Genomic DNA, 16,427 nt, shown 5'->3' on the forward strand with positions numbered 1-16,427 from the left:
GTAGTCAGATTAGAGCACTCATAACAGCTCGGTGAGGGTTTCTGTCACTTTTCATGCAACCTCACACTCACGGTCATCAAAAGGGGCCCCAGCTGGTGTGGCTACGGCTGTCGTTCTCAGGAGGGGGTGGCGGATCTAAAAGCGCGACTGCCTCATAGGTCTATTAGTTCACCTGAGGGAACGCATTTGGCGTTATTATTCTCCATTATTCCGTTTGCCGGAAATAATATTAGAAAATATTATTATGAAAAATAAAAGCGTTCATAATGTGTTCATAGTGTTGGGGAGTCTGTTGGAAAAGTAGTGTAGAATAAATACAAAATGAAAGCAAAGACCTTAATATGAGTGCGCTAACAAGAGATAAATGAAAATCCAGATCGGAATTTCTGATAGAATTTCCATAGCAGCATTATCTATTCCATTTTTTTCTGTATTTCTTTAGTCTGAGTAGGTTTTTTTTTTTTTTTTTTTTTGTCTAGCTGATGCTTTTAAAGGTGTGTCAGATCTCTTTTAACATTTCAAACATGAAAGAATACTCTCTTTAATGTAATGGTTCTTGCCTACAGTTAATATTTAGGGATGTGCTGAGGACTATTTAGATTTTTTCTGTAGGTATTTCTTCAAAAGTCGGGGTGCGGTGGCGCAGCGGGTTTGACCGGGTCCTGCTCTCCGGTGAGTCTGGGGTTTGAGTCCCACTTGGGGTGCCTTGCGACGGACTGGCGTCCCATCCTGGGTGTGTCCCCTCCCCCTCCAGCCTTACGTCCTGTGTTGCTGGGTTAGGCTCCGGCTCCCCGCGACCCCACCTGAGACAGGCGGTTTCAGATAATGTGTGTGTATCTCTTCAAAGCTCTTTAAAATACAAGATAAATTATGCATTTTAGCTTTTAAGTTGTTTAACATTATTTTATTTTGCCGAACAGTGACTTGGGAGTGGGGGTGTGGTGGCTCAGCGGGTTTGCCTGGGTCCTCCTCTCTGGTGGGTCTGGGGTTTGAATCCTGCTTGGGATGCCTTGTGATGGACTGGCATCCTGTCCTGGGTGTGTCCCCTCCCCCTCCAGCCTTGCGCCCTGTGTTGTCCGGTTAGGCTCTGGTTTGCCGTGACCCCGCTTGGGACGCTTCGAATTAGATCATTTCAGTCTGTGTTTTCCATTGCTTGTTTCAGATGCTACATCCTCAGGTTGGTGAAGTTGTTTGATTTATTTGACCATGGCATAATACACAAAGGGAGGACAAAAGTCATTTTACAGATGCCACCAGTTCATAAATTTAAGATATATACTTGATTTACCTGTAATGATTATATGTGACCATGAATTATAGTATGACCGATCATACAAAATTTGAAGTCAGAAATGGGAGCTGAAGTTTGAATTCTGTTATACTAAGAACTATTTGAACAAAACTGTGAATGTTTAAGGGGTGTATGAGAAAAGTATCTGATGTGATGCAAGTATGATTTGGGATGAATCTTGTAGCCTCTGAACGGAAATGGGATGCTTAAGTTTTGTTATTTCTGTCTGTGCCTAAGCATCTGTGGCCAGGGGCGGTTATAGGTGGGGATTTTTCCCCGTCTAGCTCTTGAAAAATTGATTGTCTAAAAGAGGACTCATGCTCTGTATCTCTGGTGTGAATTCATACTTGTTTTTACAAACAGATCAGAGAAAAATGACTCCTTGCCTCCTTCATTTGGACTCTATAAAATTATGTCCAAAAAGGGCAGGAAATGTGAACAAATGGTAGTGATAGCAAAGGGTTATTTTTAAGATTGTATTGTAATGCATTTGTTTATTTTTTTATATTTAACGTATATTCGCTTTCCTTCTAGATTGCTGTATCACCTTGAATAGAACAGTTTATGGCTTGGAATTGAAATATGTGTTCATTTGAACACTTGAATATTTTATATTACCTAGAATTGCAGTAATGTTCTAATTGCTCCTCTTGCCGGAGAGGAGGGGAAAAAAAGTCCAATGAAGTGACAACATTCCCATGAGGCAATTTCATACCCATGAGCCTGTAGATCCCCTGTGAGAGCTACATTCCCTCAAGGCAACATTGCTTCCATAGGTAACACCATACCCAGGCTGGAACGGCATTAGCACTAACTACAGCAGAGAGCTGCATTCATGTAGTGCTGCTTTATACTCGAAGGACCCATATTTAAATCGCACATCGTGCTGTGGTACTCTTGATCAAGGTTGTCTGATACCTTGAAAACTGAATATACACCCCATGTGCTACATGCTACCCTAATCTTTTAACAAAAGTATTGCATTATTATTATTATTATTATTATTATTATTATTATTATTATTATTATTATTATTAGAGTATACAATGCATTATGTATTTCATTGCATGGAAGGCTGGAAGGCCATTCGTAGAAATTAAATGTTATGTGCAGCTCACTGTCTGCTTAGTGATTCAGAGCAGGACTTTTAAAAGAGAATATTCGAATATGACAGAACGCAGTGAGTCACCCACCCACTTAACTGTGATGCTTTCTCTTAGCATTTGTTACTTGGCTTCTTGCTGCGCCAGGGAATACTGCGTGTGGTGAACAGAGAGACGCAATAATATTTAGTAACAGGATGGAAGAAATAACCTTACACTGTCATTCATATTCTGTTGCAGATGTAATCACAGAGACAAATTTTGCAGAGCAATTTAATGCAGATTTGCATATGATTTAGCAAAAATAAGTAAATAGATTAAAGGAGGTATATAAATAAATAATTCTATGTCAATGTTCAGACCTTGAAAATTCACATTAAATGGAAAATGAAAAAAGCTAAAATGTAAAATAAAATATTCGTATTCTCTTTTCTGAACGCCTGTGAAGTGTTGTTTTTACTGTTCGCAGCGCCAGAGATACCTCTTCTGGTGATTACTTAATTAATTATCTAGTGTAAACATATTAAAGCATAATCCATGCTGAAATTTAAATTTGCAAAAGGTAAGATTGAATTTTAACTTTGTTTTATGGGATTTGCATGTGGATTCCTCCTCTGGAAGTAAATGAAATATTTAAATTTTTATATTAAAATCTTTTATCCAGTGGAATGTGTTCTGTTTGTCTTTTATTTGAGGAATTAATGTTCCACTGTCAGGATCCCTAAGTTCTAAATAAGAGACATGAGTGGCACTATAATGCACTCATTTGCAGCCTTGCAGCTCATTATATTTCATAGCATCAGGGAGATTAGCATAAAGCTCTAAATCTTATTTCAACCTTTTTGGAAAAGAGAGCACTCTATTAACTAGTATTAGGCAAATGTCATCTTATTTAAATGATTATCAGTGCTGCATACAAACCTGGGGTGTTGAAGGGGATGGCAGATAAGAGTGGTTGTTAATTATGCTCTATATGGCTTTCATGCTTTGCTCCTTTCAGACATGAGAAGAAAATCTCCATCCTGAGACCAAGCATAAATACTGGCTCTTAAAGATCACACTTTGCATTTTCATGGAATTACACAATGCCAACAAAGAGCAAAATTACCTCTAGCGTGGCCATACATGCCGAAGGACATTTTTTACACTTAAAAATGCCCATTATTGATTTATCATGTATTTACAGTACAAAGTCCACAGTACAAAGTGTTCCAGTACCTGTGCGCTATTATTAAGTTTTAATAATCCTTTTATTAATAATCTATCCATCACTCTAGTCTATAAATAATGTCTGAAAATATTGATTTACACACAGACACAGCCCCCTCCACACACATACGCGGGCAGGCTGTAATTTAAATTTAAATTTTAAATTAAAAAAAAAAAAAAACACTATACACGTATAGCATAAAATATAAATATTGTTTACACCTAAAAATCTTGTAAGCCATTTATTAGTTTAGCCCCCTCCTTATTTCTGGGTGCAGTTATTTTTACAGCTACTGCATCTGGCGGTAAATGACAGAGGTGATGATGCACAAGTCAGCAAATCAAAAAAAAGTCAGTGGCTCGCAGACAGACATATATTTTGCCAGTTAAAGCCCTTTCGCTGAAAAATGTGTTTGTTTTCCATTTTAATTAAAGCACGTAGCCTTCATTTATTTAAAACGCAGAAAACACCGGCTCGGACCTGTGCGGTGATACTGTACATACACTTTCAGTCCTGTCTGTCTGAGCTGAGAGACGACCGTGGTGGCACAGCACTCGGTGAAATCTCAAAGTGGCACTTTCGCTCGTCACAGCAGCATGTCTGTCGCCTGACCAGCATGTTTTAACATGAAAGACACTCTCAGTGTTATAATATTTTACCCCATAGCCTTTTTTATTAGTAGCAATATAGTGGCGTGCAGCAGAATACAGCGACATGTGGCAAGAGGAAGAAATCCACTCTGGGTGATAGGGTGAAACATTAGCTCATGTAAAAGGATTTGGATTCTTCCTCTTTTCAAGGGTACAATTTGTCAAATTCAGCTCAAAGACAAAAAAAAAAAAAAGCAAGCTCATTACTGCATAATCTTCTTTTTGTGTACCCTCACTTTCATAGCTCAATTATTTCAGTCCTATCTGCACGATGCATACCACAGCGCCTTTTTAAGAAGCATGTCGCAAATGAAATGGTGTCTCATTAAACCTCTGAAATTAGACGGTGTTCTTCCCTTTGCTGGACTTATCTGATAAAGAAAACATTATGAGAAAAAAAAAACTTTTTTAGTATTGCTCTGGGATGTATGCTGAGAGACTTTTATTTGTTGTCATTCAACAATGTCATGGCAGATGCTGGACAAAATCTTCAGCGACAAGCCTGTATACATATATATATATTCATTTGGCAGTTGCTTTTCTACAATGTTGCTGACAATTATGTACCCATTTATACAGCAGGGAAATTTTTACCATATCATTTCAGAACAAAGGTAGTACAGCAGGTGGTGGGATTTGAACTCAGGTTCTTTCAGTGTAAGGAACCTGTTCACCACTTCACCGCTGGAATAAATGAACTGTAAGATGTTTGTTCTCAGCTACTTACTTTATACACAGATTTATATTACTTGCCCCACAGCCAATGAGTGGGGGGTAAACACTTCCTGTTATTTCCCTGCATAAGAACTGCAATTCCTTCAGTTTCAAAAAATTATGAGAAATTATGCTATGACTAAACTTAAAAAAAAATGTTTCGTAAGGAAATCCAGATGGTCTATTTCTAGCATTTACTATGCTTGTAGGGACAACTTTATTAAATGGCCCCTCAAGGTACAGGAAAAGAAAAACACATGCAGACAAACAACTATTTTATGATTAGGTCCCTGTGGTCGGTTCTACCATTAAGGAATTATTTTTTCCCCTTTTTTTGCACATTTGAGTAACAAAAACTATTATTGTTATGGATTATTGTTGTTACTATTTTTTTATTCAATGACTGCTTCCTCGAAGGCATTTCACAGGGATAGGTTAATACAAAGCCAAAAAAAGTGCTTGCACTGTGCTTTTTTTGTCCAAACTGTATAAAATTCAAGCATGCATTTATATACAGCAGAAGTACAAACAGCATGACATATAAAACAGATTGGATTTCACTTAGAACTCTGCATAAAGTGTATCTCCCAAAATCCATGCATCGCCCTACTCTGCTGTCTTATTTATCTGTGAAGCTGTCGAGTGTGGAGCTCAAACAGCTCCTACAGATGAAATTGTCTTTGTCCATTCGTGCCGCTGCCTCTTTTTTCCCATCGCGGGAGGTCACCTTAAAGCACACGCCTCTGCAGGTTCCCTCACACAGCAGATTCCAGGAGGCCGACGGACAAAAGACGCCAACCCTTACACCTTCTCATGCACATTTTATTGAACATTTTTTTTCGTACATATTTTTATGCACATTCTAGATATTTCTTATTGGTCTTGCCGTAAAGTGTTGCTGTTAGCGTGCGTGTTCAGGACGCACTGCAAAGTGGCTGCCAGATGGTGTGAAATATGAGCACATCAGCTGTACACGTGTTGTAGAGCCTGGGGGCGGTTGTCACGTGTGCCAGCGTGGAGAAATATTGCTATAATACATATCTTCAGATATGACAACATGAAGAACTGAACCTAAATAGAGCTATTCATATGCAACAGAGCACTACAATAGCCGTGTCTGTCGTCTGTGTTTATTTATTTAAAAAAAAAAAAAAAGAAAAAAGAAAAAAAGCTACTAGCCAGTATTGAGTTAGATTAACTCAATGATCCCTCAGAAAATATGTAAAGGAAATGAACTTTTACGTTGAACATTATCGGAATGGAAAAACCATTTCCTTTTTCCCTCTTTTTCTTTTCTTTTCTTTTCTTTTCTTCTCTTCCCCTTGTTCTTATTGGTATTCCCAGTAGTTTTCCTATTTTCCGTTCTGGTATTTGTCACTGTCTCAGAATGTAAAGCCTCTGAGACACTCACTGTCTTTCTTGACCCTGCTGTCAGTTTCTTTTAAATTGTTTTCATTAAATGCTTTCATTTTTCTCTGTGTGTGTCTGGTCCACACTGAGGGCTTTTGCTACTTACGATGGACAGGGCCGTACTGAAAGCTCCGCTTTCCAATAAATTGTGTTGCACCGTCATTTGCGTTCAAGGGATGGGGATGCATTTTTACATTCTACTTACTTTGTAATCAGAATGTGGGAAACACAGACCTGGTAAAAAAAATACTATGAGCGAAAAGATGCTCAAGGAATGGAAACAAACCTCCTGTACGCTCATGTATGTGTGCACCAAAAGTCTAGCCCACACCCATGTGTCTAACTGCACATGGGGGATGTAGCAGGATCAACCTTTATTATCTGACCCCTTTGTTCAAAGTTATTTACACTGTTACATGAGCAACTTTACAGTGTTTTAGCCACTTATATTGCAGACCATTCTCACTGAAGCAATGTAGGGTAAATGCTAAAACTTGAGCGAGAATCGAGCTGGGATCTCGTGTGAGGCAACAGCCCCAACCACTGCACCACCTACTGGGAAGGCTCAAGAATTGGAAGAAGCCATTTAAGTCCTTTATTGAGACACTGGCACTGTTAAGACTGGGGGGTTGGCTGAAGAGGGGTGTGATCGTGCTAATGCTCACTTCTCAGGTTTGGCTCAGTGAAATAAGGTGATTGTTCTATTCGATAGTCAATCACAGGGATATTTTCCTGTAATATTGCTTCCTTTCCATTTCAGCTGGTAAGAACTTTCCCCCTTAAACTGGTGACTAATTGTTTAATATGGGAAATATGATCTATAAATTCACCTTCTGCCATGTCATGGTTGGTCAATGCTTGGATCAAACATGCTGACACTATGGCACCGTAGACTACATTAACATTGACGCTTACAGCTTCTCTCCAAAGCAACATACAAGTCAGAGTAAACGGTGTATTTCAGAACAGGCCAAGGGTTTAGATACATACATGCAATTAATGAAGCCCAGCTAGTGTCTTTAATACAGCTATTGTCATAGAACATATTCCAGCAGCCACCTATTGTAGTGACATACAAATAGTAAAATATGTAAGTAAAAAATAGTAGGTGGTGAAGGATGAATTTACAAACATTTCAGAAGCTTGAGCTGGAAATGGGTCTGAAAAATAAGCAATCTGAGAACTGTCTGGAATTCTGGGAGGGATTCAGCTGCTCTGAGGGACAGCGGGAGTTCATTTGACCACATCGGTGCAAAAGCTGAGAAAAACTGCTTTCCATAGACTGTTCCTTCACGTCAAGGATGTAACAGCATTAAGGTTTCTGAAGAAGGCAGACTTAATATGAAATAATACCATGAAAAACAGGCTATTAAAGTAGGCTTTTAAAAAAGTGGGTTTTGCTGTGCTTTCTAACTATTTATAAAGAGGGGAATGAGTTGTTTTTCCCTCTATTAATTATTCCGGTGCCACCAAAATGAGCATGGTATTCGGAAGGCGGCAGGTTATGTAAGGTTTATGCTTCTTGTACTATTAGAAGCCCCTGCTATGGCACTTGACACCTCCAGTAAATCCAGCTGTATAAATGCATACACATTGTAATAACTTGGGCTGTTTTGACTGAATTATAATTTCTAATATCCACTTTTTTAAAAGCACTGCTGCATTCTCGTTGCGATTCCTTTTCGAGGTCCACCTTTTTGAGGTGAATGGTGAAGGCGAGCTGTCAAAGTGGATGTCGCTGCTGAACAGAGATGCTGTGTGCCTTACACAACCTTTGACGTCTTCCATCCACATGGACAATCAACTCATTGTGTGCAGATTCAGTGTGAGCCTCAACAGCCCTGGGATGGACACCAAGCCACAATTACTTTTTTCTCGATTGGAAATAATTTTGAAAAAAAAAAAAACCATTTTCAGGTATAATTGCTCACTGGAATTTCAGAAACGCTATTATCCGATTTATACCGCAAGTTTATGGGCCAGTCAGGCTAAATGCCAATATAATAAGTGTACTATGAACCATAAATTTAATTTTTCATTCACTTAATTCTTGTACTGTGGGCTCTGCATTTACCATATTATCCACAGCCTCTTTATGATACAGGATATTTGTTCCCATTTAGTACATATTCGTTTATATGAGCATTTCAAGACGCGTTTCAACTGTCATGAACTCCTCCTTGGCTTCGCCCGGCACGCCGATCCGGCAGAAACCAGACAAAGGGACCGACATCTTTGTGCCAACATTTTGCGTGAGTTTTCCACGCAGATGTGCTCAAGGGAAACATAATAGAGAATCGGGAAGCGACAAGATATGATGATGAAACGCGTGGGAACATCTCCAGGTTCGAGTGCGGCCTCGGGGACAGAAGTGTCCATTCAGATGGGGAAATGAAAGGCCCTGCTGTTGGGCTACTATGCTGGGGTTGCCCTGTGCCTGGAGGGTCTGTGCTCTCACCACAGCATCCACTCACTGAACATCTGCCCATCGAGGAGTGTGTGAGCGACTGAGGAGTGTGTGACGGGTGCCCGTGCAGCACCTTTTTAATCACCTTAAGACTTGGCAGGTTTGGCAAAGAAGGAATGCCCATTGGGGTTGGTAAGTGTAATGATTCTCATTAAGGTTGTTTGCTTGTTTCACTGGGTCCGATTGGGGCCGGGGTCCCCAGGGGCCCTGTTGCCTGTGCTGACCAGCTGACCTGTTCACTTTAAGCTGAGAATGAGCCCTATAAAGGGCTTTAAACAGCTCTGGATAAAGAAGCTACCAATTAGGAAGCCTTGAGTTACCCAAGGTCAGTTAAGCTACAGGCTTCACTGTTTCTCCTGGGTAGAGGGGAGCCCGTGTGTGTGCGTTCGTGTGCATGTCATTTTTCATGCGACAGCATTTCTGTTCTGATGCACTTTTACATTGATTTGTTTTTCTGATGTTTTACGTTGATCATGGGTGCTGCAGCAGTGTTACCCTATATTATATACTATGTGTAAGTACATAGTATATAATAAGTGCATTTTGTAAATTTGTCGTGGCTATTATCGTCCCAGAAGTCCGACTTGTTTTTACACGTATTTTGAGGTCTGTATTTCGCTCGGCTCATGCAGAATCAGTGCTTTACTCAAGGGAGTTAAAGCAAGGACCTTCATGACAGTTTAACTGGCAACCTTCAGTGTTTCAGTGTCATACTGAGAAAAATTTCTGTTGTTTAACTGTTGTTCTCATCCCGATCCTGGAATTTATATTTTCAGGCAGTTTCACACTCTCTGGAATTTTTAACGATGTTGCAGAAATAAGCTTAAAAAACTGGTTTATTACAAATCTTTAGGATCTCACTAGGCATTATCCATCGCGGTTGGTCATGTACTTCAACCATAGAATAGGCAATCCACAAAGGTGCGTGGTGTTACAAAAATTTCCACTGCAGACAACAAAAAGTAAGGGAGGGAATGCATATATGTCAAAATATAATGAAGTAAAAGTAAAAGACATAAATGAAAATCATCAAGTGAATAATCTAAAAAAAAATAAGTGAAACATAATTAAAAATAAATCATCATGATATACACGCACATTATCCGAAACCGCTTGTCCCAAGCAGGGTTGCAGAGAGCCAGAGCCTAACCCGGCAACACAGGGCGTGAGGCTGGAGGGGGAGGGGGCACACCCAGGGCGGGATGGTTGTCCGTCGCAAGGCACCCCAAGTAGGACTTGAACCTCTGACTCGCCAGATAGCTGGACCCAGCCAATCCCGCTGCACCACTGTGCCCCCTCATGATAATTTTATGAAGGGTAATTAATCCTATTATTTTGAAAAAAGTAAGGATACTCCAAAACTGCTAAATCTCAACTTTAATATGAACTGTACAAGACATGAATGTTCTTGTTACAGTTTTTTAATACACAGATTCAGTTAACAAGGGGATATCCTTGGACTCAAAGGACCCAAGTTTGAATCTCACCTCTAGCTGCAGTAGTCTTGTTGAAGTTACTTACCCTGAACTGATACACTAAGAATTACCCAGCTGCGTATAATTGCCGTAAGTTGCTTTGGAGAAAAGCAAACACGTGAAATAAATAGGTGAATATTGCCCCATGTTATTAGAGCTAAGTGCTGCAGTAGGGGACGGCTGCACATATTCTCCAGAATTACAGTTACCCTTCCTTTTACTCTATTAAACATTACCAAACCAGTCAGAGCGCCCGTGTCAGTTAGCATCCGGGTGTCAGGATGTGATGAGCCCAGCAGAGCCAGAGAATACCATTAACCTCCCTGCTCCGACAGCTGAACTAGCAGTGAGAGTAAAATAAGTAGAGAGAAATAAAATGTGTCAGTGCGGCACAGAGTTTGAACTCACTTCTTACCAGAATCAGCTGAAAGATGTATTCCATACTAGGGTAACTTCCAGGATTTAGGGAAGTGTCTTTGTTTTAATGGCTATGTGATGTACTGGGCTGCTTCAAAGTATGTGAACCCTAAAGGGCCGATCATTATTCTCGCATAAAATATTAAAATAAACAAATAAAATCTAAATGTTCAATGGTTTCCGCTAAAGCAACATATGGAATTGGTCATTATGCACCCATTATGTCAAATGAGAAAGACTGCTTCTTATTAAATAACCACGGGGTCACGGGGAACCGGAGCCTACCCAGCAACACAGGGCATAAGGCCAGAGGGGACACACCCAGGACAGGACACCAGTCCACTGCAAGGCACCCCCAGCGGGACTCAAACCCCAGACCCCAGAACCTGGTCCAACCCACTGCGCCCCTCAGATTAAATAACCCCACACACACACACACACACACATTTTCAGAACCGCTTGTCCCATACGGGGTCACGGGGAACCGGAGCCTACCTGGCAACACAGGGCGTAAGGCCAGAGGGGAAGGGGACACACCCAGGACGGGACACCAGTCCACCGCAAGGCACCCCAAGTGGGACTCGAACCCCAGACCCACCGGAGAGCAGGACTGTGGTCCAACCCACTGCGCCACTGCGCCACTGCGCCCCTCAGATTAAATAACCATTTCATGGTAAAGCTAAAGGACACAAGGGCTGTGCATACTTTTGAGCAACACTGTATAGTGTTTTATTAATCCTTTATCTGAGGATTAAAGAACAAATAAAGCATGTGTCTGGGCAGCAGCTGGTGTAGTGGTTAGCAGTGCCACCTGTGGACTTGAGGGACCCAGGTTTGAATCTCACCTTCTGCTGTAGTATCACTGATAAAGATACTTACCCTGAAAGGATACAGTGAAAACTACCCTGCTGTATAAATAAGTAAATCACTGCGTGTAGCCTGACATTCTAAGTTGCTTCGGAGAAAAGTGTCAGATAAATAACTAAATTTAAGTGTAATTACTACACATAGATAAGCTCTAATGAGATGTGTGTGACAGGTGAAATCCAGCATGTGCAATTCATGGTTCGCCTCCGTAACCTCGATGCTTCAAGTCACTACTTGGAGAAATAAATAGACATTAATATCTCCTCTCCACTCTATTTCATTCCTTGCTCTCTGAAGAGAAGAGCAATTTATTTATCTCTGCTTTTGATGCACAGCCTGTTTGTTGGTGCAGAAATTAATTCAAGGGATACCCCGCCTCCTTAACTGATCGGTGGGGTTATTTTAAAACATGTCAGATTGCTTGGGATGGAAACGTTGCAGTGCTACTGATCATATCACCCTCGCCCTCCTTACGGACCTTATCTTCCTAGCAGCACATTATTATTGTACATACACTGCAGGTACAGCATGTACGACTACAGGTCTTTTTTCCATCACTGTGGTTACCCTCTTTACCATTGTATGTGACGGGGGCAATTGGTTGACACAGAGGTTTGCACTGCTGCCTTGCACTTGAAGGATTTCCCTTGTGGGATCAATAAAGTATCTATCTATCTATCTATCTATCTATCTATCTATCTATCTATCTATCAAATCCCACCTTGTGTTGTAGTTCCCTTGAGTATGTTATTTACCTTGAACTGATGCAGTAAAGATTTACCAGCTATATGAATGGGAAAAATAAATAACTGCACATATGAAAAAGTATCATGTAAAAATATGTAGTTCGAATGTTAATTATATATAATTAATTAACACAAGATGCCATGTCCATTTTAAAGGCAAAAGTGAAATTAAAGTCTCCGAGACTTAATAAATGTAGACCAAAAAACATATTTAACATAATGACTCACATTTTATCAGAAAGAGAATAAAGTAATTGACGGGGGTGGGAGTTAATTTCTAACAAAAAATTTAAATGTTATATAATGTTTCAAGTTCCTAGAATAGTAACTACTGCATGGATGGGTACTGTTTGCCGCAGGGGTTTGAAATGGATTCATGTCGCAGCGGCGACACGGTCTTGTTTATTTGAGTAGTGTCCTTCCAGACCTCGCTGTGCTGCTTTGTCACAAATCGATGAAGTCCTGGAGACACCAGGCTGCGTACGGTGACTCCTCTGGTTATGACGACTGCAGTCGCCAGTCTCTTGTGCTCTCTGCTTTGGCCAGGTGATGTTTAAAAGAGGACATCACTTTTCCAGCCTGACATGTCATGTGAGCTCACTTCTGAGTGACCGCATTCTCTCAATGAGTACATTTTATTGATGAAAATAAAGAATGGCAAGCAAATAGCTGTGGTGGTTACCTGGCCTACAAACTAAACACACTTTGATGGATTTCAATAGATTAAAAATGTAAGAACAGGGAAAAAAAAGCAGTTTTGAAGCTATATTCACATAACCAGACTAATATGGGGGTTGGTCTTATCATGCAATCCAATTATTATACATGCAATTTAAAAAAAAAAAAAAAATCATTTTGACATGATGATGACCTTTGTATAACTAAATTAGGTGTTTGAACTGAGATACTCTTTGTATTTAGAGTTACATGCTTGCAAATCACCTGAAACAATTAGGGTTTAAATTTTGCTTATTAACCAACCACTTTCTTGATTTTTTAAAAAACTCAGGAAAATTAATGAAGGAATGAATATTATGCACTGGATAATACTGCAGTACTGTTTCACTGCTGCACCCAGGTCTAGTCATGCATGGATGAAATGTAAAATAAATAAACGATAGATAGATAGATAGATAGATAGATATGGTTTCTCACATTAGAGGCTTGTCTTTTTTCTCCTCATTGTTAATATCTGAGTATAATGTAGTTGCCTTGTGTCGATGACGGGGGACAAGGTTTGTTCTCATGGGACTTGCTTAGGGGAACATGTCTACCGGGGTCCTCTAAAGGAATTGTGGACATGTGTGCTAGCTCTCTTCCACCTTCTGTGTGCAGACAGGTGCACAATTTCCCCAGGGAATTGATGGATCATAGCACCTCTCCCCTTGCTCCCAGGCTGTAAATATATACACAGTGCTGTCTCTGATATCTGTTTCTTGCTGAAATAATTCTCTGCTGCTCATCTGCAAAAGTTAAATTGTTATAATTATCATCACAATTACTTTAATCATTGTTAATGCTCTAATTTCAAATGACAGTAGCCTTAGCAGACATACAGGAAACCAACTTTGGGTGCGGAAGTCAAAACTAAAGGCATGTCAGACGGAAAAAGTGCAACGATTTTAATTGAAATTTGCTTTCAGACTGGCTGTTAGAGAAGTTTGTTTGCTAATGTATTTGTACCTCTTCAATTTACAGATGCCTGGAATATCACATGATTACAGTTAACTAAATTAAAATGAAAATTCCTATGTGCTAAAATTATTATTATTATTATTATTATTATTATTATTATTATTATTATTAGTCAGTGGGTAGCATAATGGCCTAAGGTAATATTTTTTGTCTGAGAAACCCAGGTTCAAATTTCACCTGCCCATGGTTCTTAGCCTGGATTGATAAAGTTAAAATTACCGAGCTGTAAAAATGAATATATAACAGTAAGTAGCTAAATATAATGTTGCTGTGGAGAAGAATATAATTTTATAATTAAGATAAATGCTGTTGTTCAAATAAATATTTTTTGCCGGATGGTGACTGCAAGCGTAAAGCACTTTTACATTTTATAATAAACATCTATTGTCGAATTCAGGTCCTGACCTCTAGACACCCCGGTGCACTTATCCGTTCGACAGCACAGAGGGTCACTGCCGCTCTGCTCTTTCTGTTCTGGATCGGTGCCCTCGAGACCCTTTAAATAGAGTTATTGGTGTTTTCACACCGAGCCGCCGTCCATCCGTGTCTACAGGGATCACATGCTGTTCTAGCGGGGTCCTGAGGCAACTGCCCAAACAGGATTGAATTACTGCAGTAATCCTCATCGCAACAGGATCACATTTGCCCTGTATCTGATGTGTTGGACTAAATGGTGTGGCCTGATGTGATTTATTCAGGTAATATACTCTCATGAACGTTCCTAATAAGATTCTGCAGTGCAGACAGGGAGGTAGAGACCACAGGCTTAGGTAAACACCCATTTTAATCAAAAGCTAATATTAAATTGTCTGATTTTATTATCATTACCTGAGATATTTTTTTTTTCAGCAGAGCAAAAGTAATAAGAGTTGCATCTATTGTGTCTCCAGGATGCATGAAAAAAGGCACGAGTTTGAATGTAGCTGGGCCCTTGGAGAGAGATTTAGCTCTAACGGGGAGCAGGTGGAGAAGACACCAGCTTTCCATCATATTAAGTGAAGTCCTGTGTGGCTTCTCCACATTAGCAAGTACATTCCTCCTCTCCCTCTTAGTCTCAGCCATCCTCGCTCCACGGCTGACACTCTTTTAGCTTCTTTTAGGTATTTTTATAGGTGGGTAGCGCTGTTTAGACAGGGTTCAGCACCTGCCAAAAGGTTTGCAGTACTGCTTTATAGTATGTGGAATCCCACTATGGTCATAGTTTTATTATGAATTTCTTGTCAACTCAAAATCCATTCTTTACCAAAAGAGAAGCAGGGGATGGTGGTGGTGTAGTGCACTGCTTAGAGCCGCTGCCTTGCACTCAACGAACCTGCGTTTAAATCCCATGACTTGCTATAGAAGCCTTCATCAGGGCACTTACCCTGAGTTTGTATTGTAAGAATTACACATTATCCTGCTCTAGAAATGGATAAATCACTGAAAGTACATCAATGTTGTAAGTTTCTTTGGAGAAAAAAGTGTTAGCTATATAAATGTAAATATTGACAATGCTCAGAGATGAACTGTGGTAGATCAAAAATTAATATCAGTTCATGTGCAATAACAACTGGACCTTGGCACCCATTTGCTTAATCAAAGAAGTAAGGTTTTTATGAGGTGCATAAATAACTTTACACCAAACTAATGTAAAGGATGAAACTTTTTTAAAGTTCTCCTATTTAGGCCAAGAAACCTGAGAAGGTCTGGAATCAAGAGTCTCTGGGTTCTTGGTTTTTGCCCTGATGTGGTGGAATGAGCTCCCTCTTCCCCTCTGAGCTGCTGAATCCTTTGTAGCACTCAAGTAGGGTCTTGATCTTTTTCAGATCCTTTTCTCTCCTGATCTCCTAGTTGCTCCACCTGTCGCAACTACCTTTGTATTTTCTATAAATTCTATATGCAGCACCCCTTGTAATGTGTGCTGGACAAACTGACTGCATTTTGACAATACAATGTCTGTATCTAAAGCTCTTCATTTGTTGGTGATGCTCTTTTGTTTACCCCGAGTTGTACGTGGTTTACGAGAAAAGTATCTGCAAATCAAGAAAGTAAATATAAATATAACATATCCAATTTCAGCTCACACAAAGGCAGTCTTGGGTGTTTCTTTAGATCATTTTGATATAGTTCTGTTATTCAGAGATTTACAGGAACGTTGTGGTTTCAAGGAAAACGTGACCTTTGAGGTGCCACTTGCCATTGCAAGACTTTATAGACAGCATTCAGGTGAGCATTTTCTTTTCACATCTGTTACTTTCCCTGCTGTGACCAAGTGAAAAGGACCAGAAAGTCCTGTCTCTGATCCTCATGTCCATTGGAATTGAGTCAGGACCCATTGTGCACAACTGGCCATCTGCACAACAGGAACGGCATCAAAAGGAGCCGTTTGTCTACTGCATAATA

The 16,427-nt window shown here is 40.0% G+C and overlaps 1 protein-coding gene across 2 annotated transcripts in view; it reads left to right on the forward strand.

The window, feature by feature from the left end:
- LOC108926137 (catenin alpha-2-like) overlaps nt 1–16,427 on the forward strand; it is a 268,579-nt gene that overhangs the window by 122,859 nt on the left and 129,293 nt on the right. The window contains exon 1 of one of the 2 annotated variants that reach the window (XM_018738660.2): nt 8,867–8,977. The exons of the other annotated variant lie outside the window; for it this stretch is intronic. The gene's annotated coding sequence lies outside the window, so the exon portion shown is untranslated. Of the gene's footprint in view, nt 1–8,866; nt 8,978–16,427 lie in introns of those variants that run through there. 2 annotated transcript variants of the gene reach the window in all.

The sequence above is a fragment of the Scleropages formosus genome, chromosome 3 (genome assembly GCF_900964775.1).
Source record: "Scleropages formosus chromosome 3, fSclFor1.1, whole genome shotgun sequence".
NCBI lineage: Eukaryota > Metazoa > Chordata > Actinopteri > Osteoglossiformes > Osteoglossidae > Scleropages > Scleropages formosus.